Raw genomic sequence first — 14,869 nt, forward strand, 5'->3', positions numbered from 1 at the left:
GGAAAGATGAGGATGTTGTAGCTGCAAGCTTTGATACTTTCCAGAATATAGCTCCAAGTTCTAATACTTTCCAGAACATAGCTTCGTCTGATGGTCCTACTCCGATTGAAGAAGGGCCTTCTATGAAAAAGGAGGAAACAATAGATGTCTCATGAAAGAATATGTCCTACACTTACAAAGCAGTAAACCTCACATTGATATATGTAATTGATCTATCTTGCAACAATCTAACAGGTAAAATTCCTCAAATTGGTAATCTTACCAGAATTGTTACACTCAATTTATCTCACAACAAATTGACAAGGTCCATCCCAAAGACATTTTCAAACCTTAAGAAAATTCAAAGCTTAGATCTTTCTTATAACAACTTAAATGGAAAGATCCCTCCTGAGCTTCTTGAGCTAAATTCTTTGTCTGCCTTCAACGTGGCATACAATAACTTATTTAGCAAGACCCTTGGGCAAACTGCACAATTTATAACTTTTGGGAAAAGTAGTTATGAAGGAAATTATCTTCTTTTTGGATGGCCACTACACGGAAAAAAAAAAAAAAAAAAAGGAAAACAGTTAAGGAAATGAATCACCATAATCGATGCCAAGAGCTTCAACTAAGAATGGTGTAGATTGTAGTTTTATTGACATGGGTATCTTCTATATCAGTTTTATTGTGTCCTATATAATCACACTCTTAGAAATTGCTACAGTTTTATATGTGAATCTATACTGGCGATAGGCGTCGTTTTACTAGTTTGAAGTGTTTGAATGTACCTAAACGGAGAATCATAGACTGAGAGCTGAATCAGTAAATTTTAGATTTCAAACACTTAAATGACACTAAGGCATAGTTTCAAATAATCATTCTTAAAGCTCCTTAATAATTTAATATTTTGTCGATTTCTATTATTCTCCTGAACAGAAAAATTATTTATAACCACCTGTTAGGGCCAAAAAATGTCCTCGACCCAAAGACTAGGACACCTTCAACAAAGCTGAAAGCTCAGGCCCAATTCCGATGGGACCCAAATTAGAGTTCTGCAAATGAGACCCGTTCGGTATGCTTTCCCAGTTCCTCACCATCTGGACCCAAGCCTTCTGATCCTAGAACACCTTCTGGACTTACGATCAACTTGGAGCCCATAGTCGCCTACGAACTACAATGCTACTTGAACTCTACTAAGGAAGTCAATCACTATCCTAATTCGTCTAAGGTTCGTATCCTAGGCACACTAGGACTCCCTTTCCCACTGAGATAAGGGAGCCAAAAGCTCCACTCTTTTAGAAAACCCCCGCTGCAAGGACTCCCAGTCCCACCGAGATTCAAAAACCCTGCAGTCACTATTTAAACAGAGGTCAGCCCTCTCACAAGGGACGAAGATATTTCACCTTCAGACCTTGGAGTTCCCACTTGAGAACTTTGTATTACAGTCGTAGTCACAGTCCCCGACTAGACCTTCGATAACCTTTCTTTTCCATAACCATCACTAAACTAGTCTCATTCAGCTTTGCTGACTTGAGTGTCGGAGTGCCTATGGCAAACATCACCCCGGTGTTTTTCATCTGCTTCACGTTTGTTTCCTTACGTGTGCAGGCGCAGTAGATCACTAGTGACCTCAACCTCACGGGATCAGTCCCCCTTTTCGTACAAGTAGATTTTTGCATCTACACCACCTCAGCTAGAAAAATAGAATTACTATGTTATCTAACATCATAAGAGACTTGATAACAAGTAGCCTCTTCTTCTTATTCCCCTTGTCAAGTAATTCACCATAGAGATTTCGCCATATATGACTTGAACATTACTTCCCTATATTTTCATCTGAAGACTAAAAAAATATGTACCCTGTAAACAGGGCCCTATACTTCCACCCTGTCCAAGCTTATTATCAATAGAAATCAATCTTTGTTTCTTTTAGTTTACAGCAAGTTTGGTTAAACATTATGTTGAGCTTGCAACCATCAGTTTAACAACCCATCATTATTTGGTAATTTTCTGACACAATGGTTCCAAGTTCCGTTCATGAGAAGCCAAAACAGGACAAATTTTAAACAGTGCCAATTGATTAAAAAAATGGACCCGGATCCTCTCATGATATGAGCTCATATTCAAGCTTCCAAAGGTTTGTGATTGGTAGTTACAGAATAGGAATATACTACAAAAATAGATTTGAACCATAAATAAGTAAGAATGGAAAAGTTTCATGAGATCCTTGAAAGCTCAAGTGAGCTCAGATCAGAAAAGAATCCTAACTCAAAAATAATAGTCCAGAAATTTGGAAATATATATATATATATACAGTTAGTCTTTCTATTTGGATGTCTTGACTTTCTAAAATCCAGACTTGAACTTTCACAAAGAAACGCTACAAATTGATCAGCTGAAAAAGTTTCCAGTCATGTAGTTACCACTTGTGAAACTGTTACACAATTAACCGAACGCCGTGTGCTGATTTATGTTGTTCATCCTAACTTAGTACACAGAAAACAGGCTTCTTCGGGTTCTTTTGATCTGTGCTTTCAATTTTGAGGATTGCAGAAACTTTCAACATGTATGGTCCATCAACTACATCTTCTTGAACACATGACAGAGCTATTTGCAAGCATCTCAAATTAAATCAAGCTCGTACTTGGCCAGCAGCCATTACTTTTTATTCCAATTTTAACTGGATTTTCCAGAACGCATCTCTTTCTTCATATAAAAATATAAATTTAAGAGGAATTATGATACCAGGGAAAGTGAAAGAGTCCAGACTACAGCTTCTTTAGGATTCAATTAATTAATCTCACACAAGTAAATCCTTTTGATTCATATCCTGTGGATTCAATGAGTGTTTCAAGTTGTATGGCAGTCTACACCTATATGACAAAGTCTTATTTTTTCGACTGGAAATATACCACATCATTCATAGTTCATTTGATTAAAAATAATAATTAAAAAAAATTAGTATCTCCTGCATTTATTATCATACATCTGGTCTTATTTTTTATCCAGACTTCATGCAGACTCTCGGCTTGTAATGCTTTCAAAAGCTTCAGCTAGAATCACCGGTGAAATTTCTGCCAAATTTCCTGGACTTTGAAACTATCTCAAGATCACCGGGTTTGTTATTGCAAAAGCCTGTAATAATCTAGCCAACTTCTGAAATAGTTTATAGTTCCATCATTAAATTAAATGTCGATCCACTTTGCTCATCTTCATCAGCTTGTTTTGAGAAAGCAGGCTTCTAAAATAACTTTTGGTTGGAAATTAATTGATGAACAGAATAATACAGAACTACACCTATAAAACTTATCTAGCTTGCAAAAAATATGTGGGATACACATTAGCAATCACGAAAGCTACATTATGCAATTCATCTGTCATTTGTGATGCACACACAGCATACATACATGCACAGTTAATTAACATGAGACACCAATTACTGGAGACAACAACATCAAAAGATCATTAATTAACGGATTGTGCTATTTAAATGTGATTGGTAGGATGTTCATGTGATTGGAAGAGGTGTGAAGAACAATAAGTATGGTTTTGTTAGTGTTAATACAGCTCGAAAATTATATACGGATGAACCATTTGTACTTGCATCTCAAGCACAACAAATATTCTATGTTAATGATGGTTCCAATCCTAATTAGCTTGTTGTTTTAAAAGGTCGTCCAGATAGCTTTTATGACCTACCATGTGGTGAAAAATCATCTATTGATGAAGAAGCTTTCCAACAAGACAACTCTAAAATAGATTATCAAATTACAAATATGTTTGAAGATGATGGCGACTTAATCAATTGGAAGAGACATGAGATATCTGCTTCTAGTAGTGCGATTGTTGATGATGATCATAGTGTTGATGAAGAGAGAGATGCTGAAGACATTGATGATAAAGATTTGCTCATATAGATTATTAGATTGTTTGTTACATTTTTTTTAATCTTTCATATTATATTTGTTTGACAGATTCGAGATTTTTGATACAGTTTTTATTGTTTAAATGATTGTATGACTTGAGTTCAATCCCTTTATTTTACAAATTATGCTTTCAATTTTATAAAGTTTTATGGTTATACAATTTTTTAATTTGCTTTTCATATTAATACTTTGTGAAGTGAGACAGGTTTTGATAAATATATTAATGGTGGTTTTGGTTATTTTGATATATACAACAAGTTTTATATAAAACTTATCTTCCATACAACCAAATATTCTTTTTATTAAACGTATAAATAATTTAAATAGTTTTATTAACGCTGTCATCATCGTCATCTAAAATATACATACAAGTTCATATATAAAAATATGTAACATTATCAATTTTTATAATATCTCATATCTCATACCTAAAATCACTTACATTTTATAAAGTGTTAGTTTTAAATCATCATAGAAAAGACAAAAACCTTAGAGATCCTTTAAAATACAATTTTTATTTTACAAAAGCTCACACTCTTAGCTCGCTGAAGAGTTCTTTTAAGTTAGCTATTGGTTTAAGGTTCCATTTACTATTGACCTTAGTGGTGTGATTAACACTATATTTGACTATAACTATTTAATTCATAAGTAATAAAAATATAATTACTTACAAGATAAATTAGAATATCTATAGCTGCATACTATAAGGATTGTAGCAAATTAATTTTCACATTCTTTATTTGCTACAAATTCAAATAATTTATAGCTAATACACACATATTAGCTATATATTGAAACTAGTAGCTAACAATGATACTAAGATATTGTCACTACCATGAAAATAAAATTTGTATAGCTAGATACCTTAATGAGCTACAAATTTTAATATTTTATAACTAATGTAAAAATAATAGCTATATAATTAAACTCGTAGCTAATAATGATACTATATGCCACGTACATAAAATGTTTATAGCTAAATATATTAATTAGCTACAAATCTCAATATTTTATAACTAATGCACAAATAATAGCTATATAGTTAAAACTCATAGCAAATAATGATACTATATGCCATGTAAATGAAATATTTATAGCTACATACATTAATTAGCTACAATGTTTTACCATAGCTAATATATAGTAGCTAAATGAATAGCTATTGCCACAATTTTAATAAGTTAAAGCAATATATGAATATTAGCTTCGAGGGAGAAATTCTTATCACTAAAATTATTTCAATTAGCTACAAATATTGACTTTTCTAACTATAAATATGTATTTGCTATAATTTTTCTTTTCGTAACTAATGTTCGTAGCTATATGTGTATTTTGTTGTAGTGAGAACTTCAATAAAAATGGGGCGCACACAGCCAAAAGAAAATACTAATAATAAAACAAAAGTATAAAAATCTAGAAACATCATAAAAGAATAGATCTTTTTATGGTCATAAATGGAAAGCCCAAGCAATGGATATTTTCATCTCTTCTTTTTCAAATACTCTTCTTGCGTGCTAGGAAGGAGAAAGACCTACTAAGTAAGTCATTTTAAGATCAATATCATGCATGCTTACATGAAAATTCAAAAACATAGCAAGGGATTAAGAAAAGGTATCATCATCATGCTTATATATTTTAACACAAGAACTCTATAAACCATAGATTTTCTTTGGCTAGCTACACAACTCCATACTGCTCAAATATACTATGCAAGGATCATCCTAATTTGTAGTGAGTAGAATGGATTAAAAAAAACCTTTAAACCTCCATTGAAAGTGGCGACTTATTCAATGTGCTTATCTCAACCAGCCATTATCCTAATTACCTGTATCTAAAAATTAAATCCCACTCATAGTGACAGTACATAAACCGCAAAACCTTCAGAAACAACTATGGAAGTCTTATGAACTTTATTTTCAATGAAGCAACTACATATCCATGATAGATTGATATCACAAGAAATAAAAGTACAGCTAGACAAATGAATTGATTCAGAAATCTACATGCCTATATTATTGTGTTCATGGAGGTAAAAACCAAAAAAAGAAAGGATTGAGAAGCCACTTACAAGAATTTTGATGCTTGCCACTCTGCAAGTATACCGCTAAAGGCTCTGCATATGTCAGACACTGCAACATGGAATTGAGAAAACAAGTATTTCCAAGATTTTCAAGACCAGCACCCTGTAAGTCATAAATATCATTATAGATAAGTTTAGGTTAAACACAAAACCAAGTTCATCACAGCTATTACCTAAAAAGCGTCATACATTTGCCATTGAAAAAATTGACACCAAATTTATTCGAAATACCAAATTCAACTAATGACCAAGTCTTTGAGCTGAAATCAATAACTGATAGCCACAATTTAACATATCTTAAACTATGGCAGCACCACTGCAATCCAAAATAACAAAAAATAGCATGTATGATCAGTATTTCATGATTAGTTTCATTGCGCATTTGTTAAGACACATGGACTACCAAAACCGTTAATTCCAGTAACTATACTACAATTCTACTCCCAGGAACATAGCAATTCCCCTCAAATAAAATCATGAAACTAACAAAAACTCATAAATTACTGTTACCATACCGGGATTTCACTCCCTGTAACATAACAATTGCCCTTCAACATAACTAAATCAAACTTCAACGAAACGGTCGAATTCCAACAAATTATTAATACAGAAAAAACTCATTCAAAGCCATAGAATTATTAAAAAAAAAATAAAAAAAAAATAAAGCACAATCTTTACAAACTAAACACACTCACAATTCTCCGAAAAGTCATCCCAAAACTCAGCTCAGGATCCAACCCACAATCCCAAAACTCCGACCCATCAACTTTCTTCCCTGACCCACCACTCGGACCCTGTCCCTAACGTTTACCAGCTTTCTTCTGCTCCGACCCACTTGGATTCAGCGTCTCCAATTTAAAATCCCCATTCTCACCACCATTACTAAGCCCACTAAAGACTTTTCCAGCCGGGTGAAACTCGATCATTCTTTGGAACCCAGAAAAGGATCCGGCTCCAGGATCCGAATACCCGCCCGCCACTTCCACTTGAACTTCAGTAATCAGATTCTCCATCACTTGAAAATGAATGAAAAGATTTAACTTTTGGGATTAAATTTGAATAGGATTGATAACTTCGGTAAAGAAGATTGGAAATTAGGGTTTTTATTAAGGTGGGTGCTGTAAAAAGCAGTGCAGAGCTGTTTCTGGACCTGGCAAACGGGCGGGCCGGGTAGTTACGGGTAGCAGGTAAAACGGGCATGGGTCTATGGGCTAAGAATGCAAGACCCGTACCGGTACAGGTCAACCCATGGGTCACCCGTTTATTTTGCTTTTTAAAATTTTTCCTCTCCAATTTTTTTATTTTTAAGTTTTTGCTCTAGTTATTTCTCCTTCATCTTCACCTTCTTCTTCCCTCTCTCTCCAATTCTTCTTGTCTTTTTCTCCCTGCCCACTGCATATTTTTTCTTCTTCAATTCATCTTCTTCTTCTCCCTCTCTCCAATTCTTCTTCGTCTTTTTCTCCCTCTCCACTTTTTCATATTTCTTCTTTTTCTTCCGTCTTCACCATTCCAATTCTTCTTTGTCTGATTGGGGGAAGAGATTGAGAGAAATGTGGCGTCAATCTGTGTGTGAGAGAGATTGGGAAAATGATTTTAGGGTTTTAATTTTTTAATATTTTTTAAATAAAATACAGGTACCCGCGGGCATTACCCGACCCATCCATTTTTTTCACGAGTAAATTTTAGGAATACCCATACCAGTTCATTTGATGCGGGTACGTGTACCTCTTTACCAGGTCTATTTGTTAGACTTGGCAAACGGATGGGTGTACCCGTGGGTCAACGGGTATCCGTACCCAACGGATGGGGATGGGTACAAGTAACATACACCTTGACCCGTGAGAATCTAACCCATACTTGACCCGCTCGTGACTTTTGCGGGTAGACCAGGTACTAACTGCGGACCTGCAAATTTGAAATAAAAAAAAAATTTTAATAAAAAACTTATTACTCAAATTTAATTTAATCATCCATTTATTTAATATAATAAGTTAATAACTAATAAGTTTAATAAATGAATTTTATATCAAGTTTTTAAATTAATATAATTTAGTATGCAATTTGAATTTTTGAATTAAAAAAAGTAACAAATAACAAAAATATAGAAAAACAGTGAAAAATATGGAAAATTTAAAAGACTGCTGCATTTTTCATGGGTGACTCGCAGGTGACTCGTACCCACACGGGGGGCAGGGGGGATTGTGAAAATGTCAACCCGTGAGAATTTTTGACCCGTAGACCCGCGACCCATTGCTACCTGGACCATACCTGCCCGTTTGCTAGGTCTACTATTTGTGGTATAAAATTATTTTGCATCAAGTTTTTTTACAATGAGGGACACGTGTCAACTTAGGGATAGAAGTTTCACAAATATACTTTGCAACTAAAACCTAAGTTGCAATTACCTTACCTTTGATATAACTTTAATGTGATTTGTCATTTTTACCCTTCTAATACTTCTTCCTCTTAACATTTCTAAAAAATTGGGAAACGTTGGGGTGTGTTGTTAGTTTTGTTATTCACTTAGGAAACAAATCTACTCATCGTTTTCCAACAATACTATATAAGTTCCCTTCAAGTTTTTCTACAAATGACAAATTCATTGTCTTCTTTGATATTCTCTAGTATTCCTGTACCCGCAGGCATTTTTTTGAAACTCGAACCAGACAAGCTAATCCAACCGGTTCGACGGTTGACCGGTCCCTTCTCCGATCCAAGAACCTCTTAAACACGCTTCTAATGTTTGATCCGGATTGATCGACTTTGAACTAGCAAAACAGTATCGAACCGTCGGTTCAACCAACTTAGTGAGTAAACCCGGTCACAAAATTAAAATCCCTGCTGTTTTTTTTTTTTTTCTAGATACTCAAATAAACAAACAAATCTAAGAGTTGTACAATAACCGAAAAAGAAAACAAGAGTTCATAATGCTATTAGATCTGAGAAACAAAAGCAACTAAACCACAGAAGATGAATTTACAATGTAACTTTGATAATTAGCTTAGAAAAAGGAAAACAACAACTGGGCGTAGAGAAAAAAATAATAAACAAAATTGAAAACTTGAAAGAAAGAAGAAAGAAAAAGTTTTAAGAAGAGGTGGTCCATAGGTGGACATTAAAACTTCTCTAGTGATTCCGCTTCCTCTATTTCAGGTTAAGGGAGAAAGAGAGAGAGAGAGAGAGAGAGGAAAGAAAGAAGGTAAAGAGAGAAATGGTAGAGAGAAGAAGCGTAGGGGTAGAGTGTTTGCAAACAAGTTACTAAATATTTATTCATGTTAAAATTTATAATTAATGTCAAAAATAAGAAAATTAAATGAAATTAAATTTATTAGGTTGGGTGAAGTAGAAGTCTAGATTCTAGAAGAGAAAGTTATTGGGTGTAGGTGAGCGCTGGGTAAGGGTGACTTTAATTTACATCTATACAGTGGAAACAAAGCGATGGGGAATAGTAAATAATGATAAACTATCATCGCTCCGACCTACCGTCAAACTGGTTGGACCATCTAACCCAGGACCTAGCTTCTTGACCGAGTCGGTTTTCAAAACATTGCTCACAGGTGCATGAGAGTGATTTATAACGTGCTCTACTATACTGACATGTCAGCTTAAGATAGAACAAAAGAACTACTTGTGCTCTTTAATTCTTTCTCTTAAATTTGCTAGAAGCAAAATAACCATTAAATAAGGATAAAGAATACATTACAATGTTCAAGAAGGGCTCTTTAATAGTTAGCTACTAAGACTATGAGCTCTGTCTGGTTCTTGGGAAATAATTCAAGAAAAATCTCAAACAAACAACTACTTGTGTGATGCATGTAGGTTCCTGAAAATGAAAATGGAGAGGGATCAAAGTATGATATATGAAATTATCATTTGATTTGTGTAATTTATATGGTTTACAAACTCTAGCAACTGTGTCACACACAAGTTTTTTAATGAATCGACCATCAAAGCTTCCCTAGACGCCTCTATAATAATGTTGTTTGACATCAAACTAACAACACACAGACTCTTCTCTAGCATTACCATATGTCTGCATGCACACACTCATATGTTTTAACCTAATTACAATATTGACCCACATTTATCCAATATTATGTTTTTCTCCCATAGGAAAGAAGAAATCCAAAACAGGGAGACAAATTAATAATAGTTAATTCCAACATAACAATGGTCAAAACAAGTAGAAAATATGAAAAAACACATCCAATAGCCTACTGGAAAGTGTTAGTGTGCCTACTGGAAAGTGTTAGAGTAGGTGCCACTAAGTCGATCATATTGTTGTATGCTGGCTATTTGGATCATGAATATTCAATATATAAAATGATTGATTATATTATGTTAAGCATATATATATATATATATATATATATACTTAGAGTGGTTGAACTGTGACGAGGGAATCAAGCAGTAATAAGTCTTGAGTGTGAGATCCCTATGATCAGTTATGGAGCTTATCTCTCATGCTAAGTGAGCTTCTTTCTCATGCTAAGTAACTATGTTCGGTGTGTTCAATTACAAGAGAGAAAAGAGTGAATATCAAATACCTCCTTCAAGTTTAACAAAAATACCAAACTCCCAAATATTTCATAAAGTAACCTAACTCTCCCAAGATTTTTTGTGCAAATGCCTTTATACCCTCAACTATAACACATTTTTCAATTCAACAAGTACATATTATTAAATAATGATAATGAAAAATTTATGATTTTTTTAATGATAAAAATGAGCAATAATTAAAAGTAAAAGAATGAATAAAAATATATAACCTTTCTATAAATAAAAATCTCAACTATCTATATTTGTGGTATAAAATTATTGAGTAATACTACACTTACAAAGAAATTTTACAAAGATCTCCGTACAAAGTGATGTGGTAAAAAATGAATGGAATAGTGAATTTAATGAGTTTGATTTTTTGTTTCACTATTTTATTTATTTTTTGTCACCTCACTTTGTATGTAAATCTTTGTAAGATTTCTTTAGAAGTATAGTATTATTGAAAATTATTTTACATTGAGTCTTTTAAACGAGGGGCACTTGTCAATTATTCTCTAGTATTCATATACTGGCAGGTGCATGAGAGTGATTTATAATGCGCTCTACTAAACTGACACGTCAAGCATGGGGAGTATAGAAAATTAGAAAGGTGATCAGGTGAGGCTTATTCGTACGGGCAGAAGAATGAAGACAGAGGTATATTTTTTTTTTGGGCTTTACGTGTTCCAATTACAGATTAATGATAGTAAATTACATGTCGAAATTGAAATTAAAAAATTTATCGCTTATTAAAACTATAAATATAAGTTAGTGTATAATAAATTATACAAAAATACTCCTTTTGACTTGACACCAGTTGACTTTGGATGTCGGATAAATTCCTTTTAGTATTAAACGATCATTTATACATATAAAGAGCCAAATATGCCTAAACTACATATTCCCACCTAAAATCGAACTCCTTGAACAAAAATGTAACGGCGGAAGGGCATAACAGGTTATTTTACTTATTTTCTCAATAAACTTTAGTTATATTGATATAAATATAGGAATATATGTATGATTATGCATATATAAATAAGATTGTATGTAGCTATGCATACATATCTACATATGTATTAAGGTATGTGTACTTGTATATTTATGTAGATATGTTAAAAAGTTTGTAAGTATGTACGTTGGTATGTTTGTGTATACTAACAAATTATATAAACGTTTAAATGCATATTTTTTTACTTATATAAATGCTAATATGTATACTTTACATTTCAAATACATCTTCATATCTTACACCGTTAATGGTAGAGGTGGATTCGAATCTAGGTTTATGTAATGGACCTTCCATATGAGTCTCATAAACCGGCATAAGAAGTCCAACTTTTTGTGTATTGTTGAATTTTACCCTTAAACTCATCAACATCAACATATACGAGAAAATATTAATTTTACACAAAATTTGGGCCTTTCTATATTTTGGGGTCTTAAGCAAAGTAAAAGATTATAGGTTGAGGGTCACAATAAATAAGGGAATATAAGAGAATCAAGGAACATAATATTTTTGAAAAAAATTAAAATAAATTTTTAGATATTCGTCTTCTATCTAAAAGGATATAAAATAATTTATGTGTTGCTTAAATAATGCTAACAAATAGATTTTATAATTAATAGTTCCCAATATACATAGTAACTATAATGTGAGTTTTATCCATTGGGATTTTTTTAACCCCTCTCAAATATGAGCGACGATTAAAACCCCCTATCGTTTGCCAGATGTAAGAAATTTAACAAGATAAAGCCACTGACCTTATTGCCCTTATCCTTCTGTGCCAAACCATCGCTTCCCTTACACGCCACCAACGGTCAAATCAACACCTCTCTTGGTCGTATAACCCACCCCACCATCATAAACAACACTAAAAACACCATTAACAACCAGAAAAATCAAAATGCCACCACTCTTCATCACGTTTCTACATTTGCCACCACAACACCTTCTCAAACAATGGCAAAGAATAATCTACAACACGTTTTCGCAAGCCTCAATACCCATACAACCATAATTATAGATAACGTACATAATCAATAGCATCTACCGAATTTTGAGACAAAACCAAACCAACCATTCACAATGGAAGAGAGGAGAATGAAGAAGAAAGGAATAGAATAATATATGTGCTCATTACTAATGCTTTTTTTCATTGACAATGATAGATGGATAGACATGGGGGGGATGGTGACAGGGTGGCTTGGCCTTGGCTTGCCATTGGGTGGGGTGGGGAACTGATGGTGGTGGGAAGAGAGGCAGAGTAAGGGAGGAGACATAATGGGCTGGCCTTGGCTTGCAATTGGGTGGCGTGAGGAACTAATGGTGGTGGGACGAAAGGAGGTGATGGGGGAGACATGGAAATGATGGGGTTGGCCTTGGGTTGCAATTACTAGGGGTGCACAAAACCGGATATCTGATCTGATTGGGAAGTTTTTTGATCTGATTCGAATATTCAGATCAGGATAAAACCTGATCTGAATCCGATCTGGATTTTGGCTGATTCAGTTATCGGAACGGATAAACCAATATTTGATTTTGATCCAAATTTAGCAGAAATGATTGTTAAAATTTAATACTTCCATCAATCTTCAGTAGGGAATTGTGATTTGCTACAATGATCTTGTCTCTTAACCCACAGCCATTGTTGGCACCGTCGTTGGTGGTTTTGAGCCGATTTCTACCAGATTTCTCATCCAATTGATAAGATTCTTTGCCCTCTCCACTTTAGTTTTTCCCCCTAGCCTGACCAGACTTTTTTTCTAGCTGGTTTTTACCAAACGAATTAGTTCAAAAACGAGGGAATCACGAAGTAGCAAGTTCCTATGAGCTCTCAAATGTTTGGAGAAGAAATGGGGAAGAAGAAGAAGAAGAAGGAAGGGCGCCATTTATAAGGGTTTGAAACTGAAAAGACACGACCCTCAAGCGAGCTCTACCCCTCGCAGTAGCCTTCGTCATCAAAATTGTCAGCGTCGCTCAAACTTTGATCATACAACATCTGAAGCATCGCGAGACTATACAAGTAGAAGCAAATAATATAAGACATCCATAGAATGACGATCAGTATTTCCTATTTCCTGACGACCTTGGAGCAATGCAATAATACATTTGTTGATGCTTGATTTTGACACCAACTAAACGCACTAGGAAATACTGAGCTGACTTAGATGACACACGTGTATAGGGGTATTGAACTGAATAAAAGATGAAGAACGGTCTTTAAAGTGGTTCAGATGCTTAAGAAAGCGAATCCTATGTCCACTGGTATTGTATTAATATATTTGAGATCAAGTCGCAATCAACGAGCTAATTTACAAAAGGTTACAAGAGAGAGAGAATATATATGCTATTCTAGAGAGAAATTAGCTAATCCCACAAACAAGAAAGGAACCCTCTATTTATAGTGGGATGAATTGAGGTAATGATTACTAAATCAGGGAGTGGGTCAGATTGCTGTGCAAATCCTTCCTTGCGTCCTGTTATTCACCTGCTCGAGTGATTTACTTGACTCTTACAGGGATTGGACACGTGGATCGCCTCCAACCTTTCATCAGCCTAGTTCACACCTACTGCAATAGCAGAAGCATGCCGCTTGAGTCAGCGTGTGAAGTGGTTGCGTCTGAATGGTTGTTGAATTTACCTAAGCTTTGACCACTTACGCTGACAGGGCTCTGCGTCTGCCCTACTTTTTCAGGCATAACAGAAGTCCCCTAGTTTTTAAGGTTTGAGAATCGAACCTTGGAAACTACATATTATACCTTGATTTGATGCGCTTGATGAGATACTGGTCGATCCGACCTGGCTGCAAAAAGGTCGGAGGAACATTTTCATGTAGGCAACTTGACATGGCTTACTCTTTAGGGTCAGCGACTTATTCTTAGACCATGCTCAGTGCCATAATGATGACTGGTTTTCTGCTAAGGTTTGCGACCTTATTGCACTTAGCAGAATTTTTGCCGAAGGGGTCACGTTGCTTCGCAACTGACGTAAGACAAGATTGAAGAGTCACGTCGCTTCGCGACTGACATAAGACGAAGAGTGTTATATATAATGACCTATTCAGATGTTATCCGTTGCACTTTTGTAACTGATACATTTAATGAAATATCTTTTGCTTTGACAGACGAATCCTATGATCAATAAGTGCCAGCCATGCACAATAAATGTGAGCCATGCTGAAACGACATTCCCTATCAGAACATTAAATGCGGATGTGGGCGCATTCAATGTGGAGGAGGGAAAACGTGCCGTCGTTTGAGTGTTTCAAAGGAAGAAAACGATGATTTGGTTTCTCAAAGCGTGACGATCACTCTTCTTCGTTGATTTGCGACACGTGGTCAC

General features: G+C 34.6%; 1 long non-coding RNA gene across 1 annotated transcript; it reads right to left on the bottom strand.

Annotated features, from left to right (window-relative positions):
• Nucleotides 1-2,758: 2,758 nt before the first annotated feature.
• Nucleotides 2,759-7,250, bottom strand: LOC116107600. Its single transcript, XR_004124498.1, has 3 exons — nucleotides 6,681-7,250; nucleotides 5,974-6,088; nucleotides 2,759-3,220 (listed from the first exon to the last, which is right to left on the bottom strand). It is a non-coding gene; the product is annotated as an uncharacterized LOC116107600 (long non-coding RNA).
• Nucleotides 7,251-14,869: the final 7,619 nt, after the last annotated feature.

This window comes from Pistacia vera, unplaced genomic scaffold, assembly GCF_008641045.1.
Source record: "Pistacia vera cultivar Batoury unplaced genomic scaffold, PisVer_v2 Contig117, whole genome shotgun sequence".
Classification (NCBI taxonomy): Eukaryota; Viridiplantae; Streptophyta; class Magnoliopsida; order Sapindales; family Anacardiaceae; genus Pistacia; species Pistacia vera.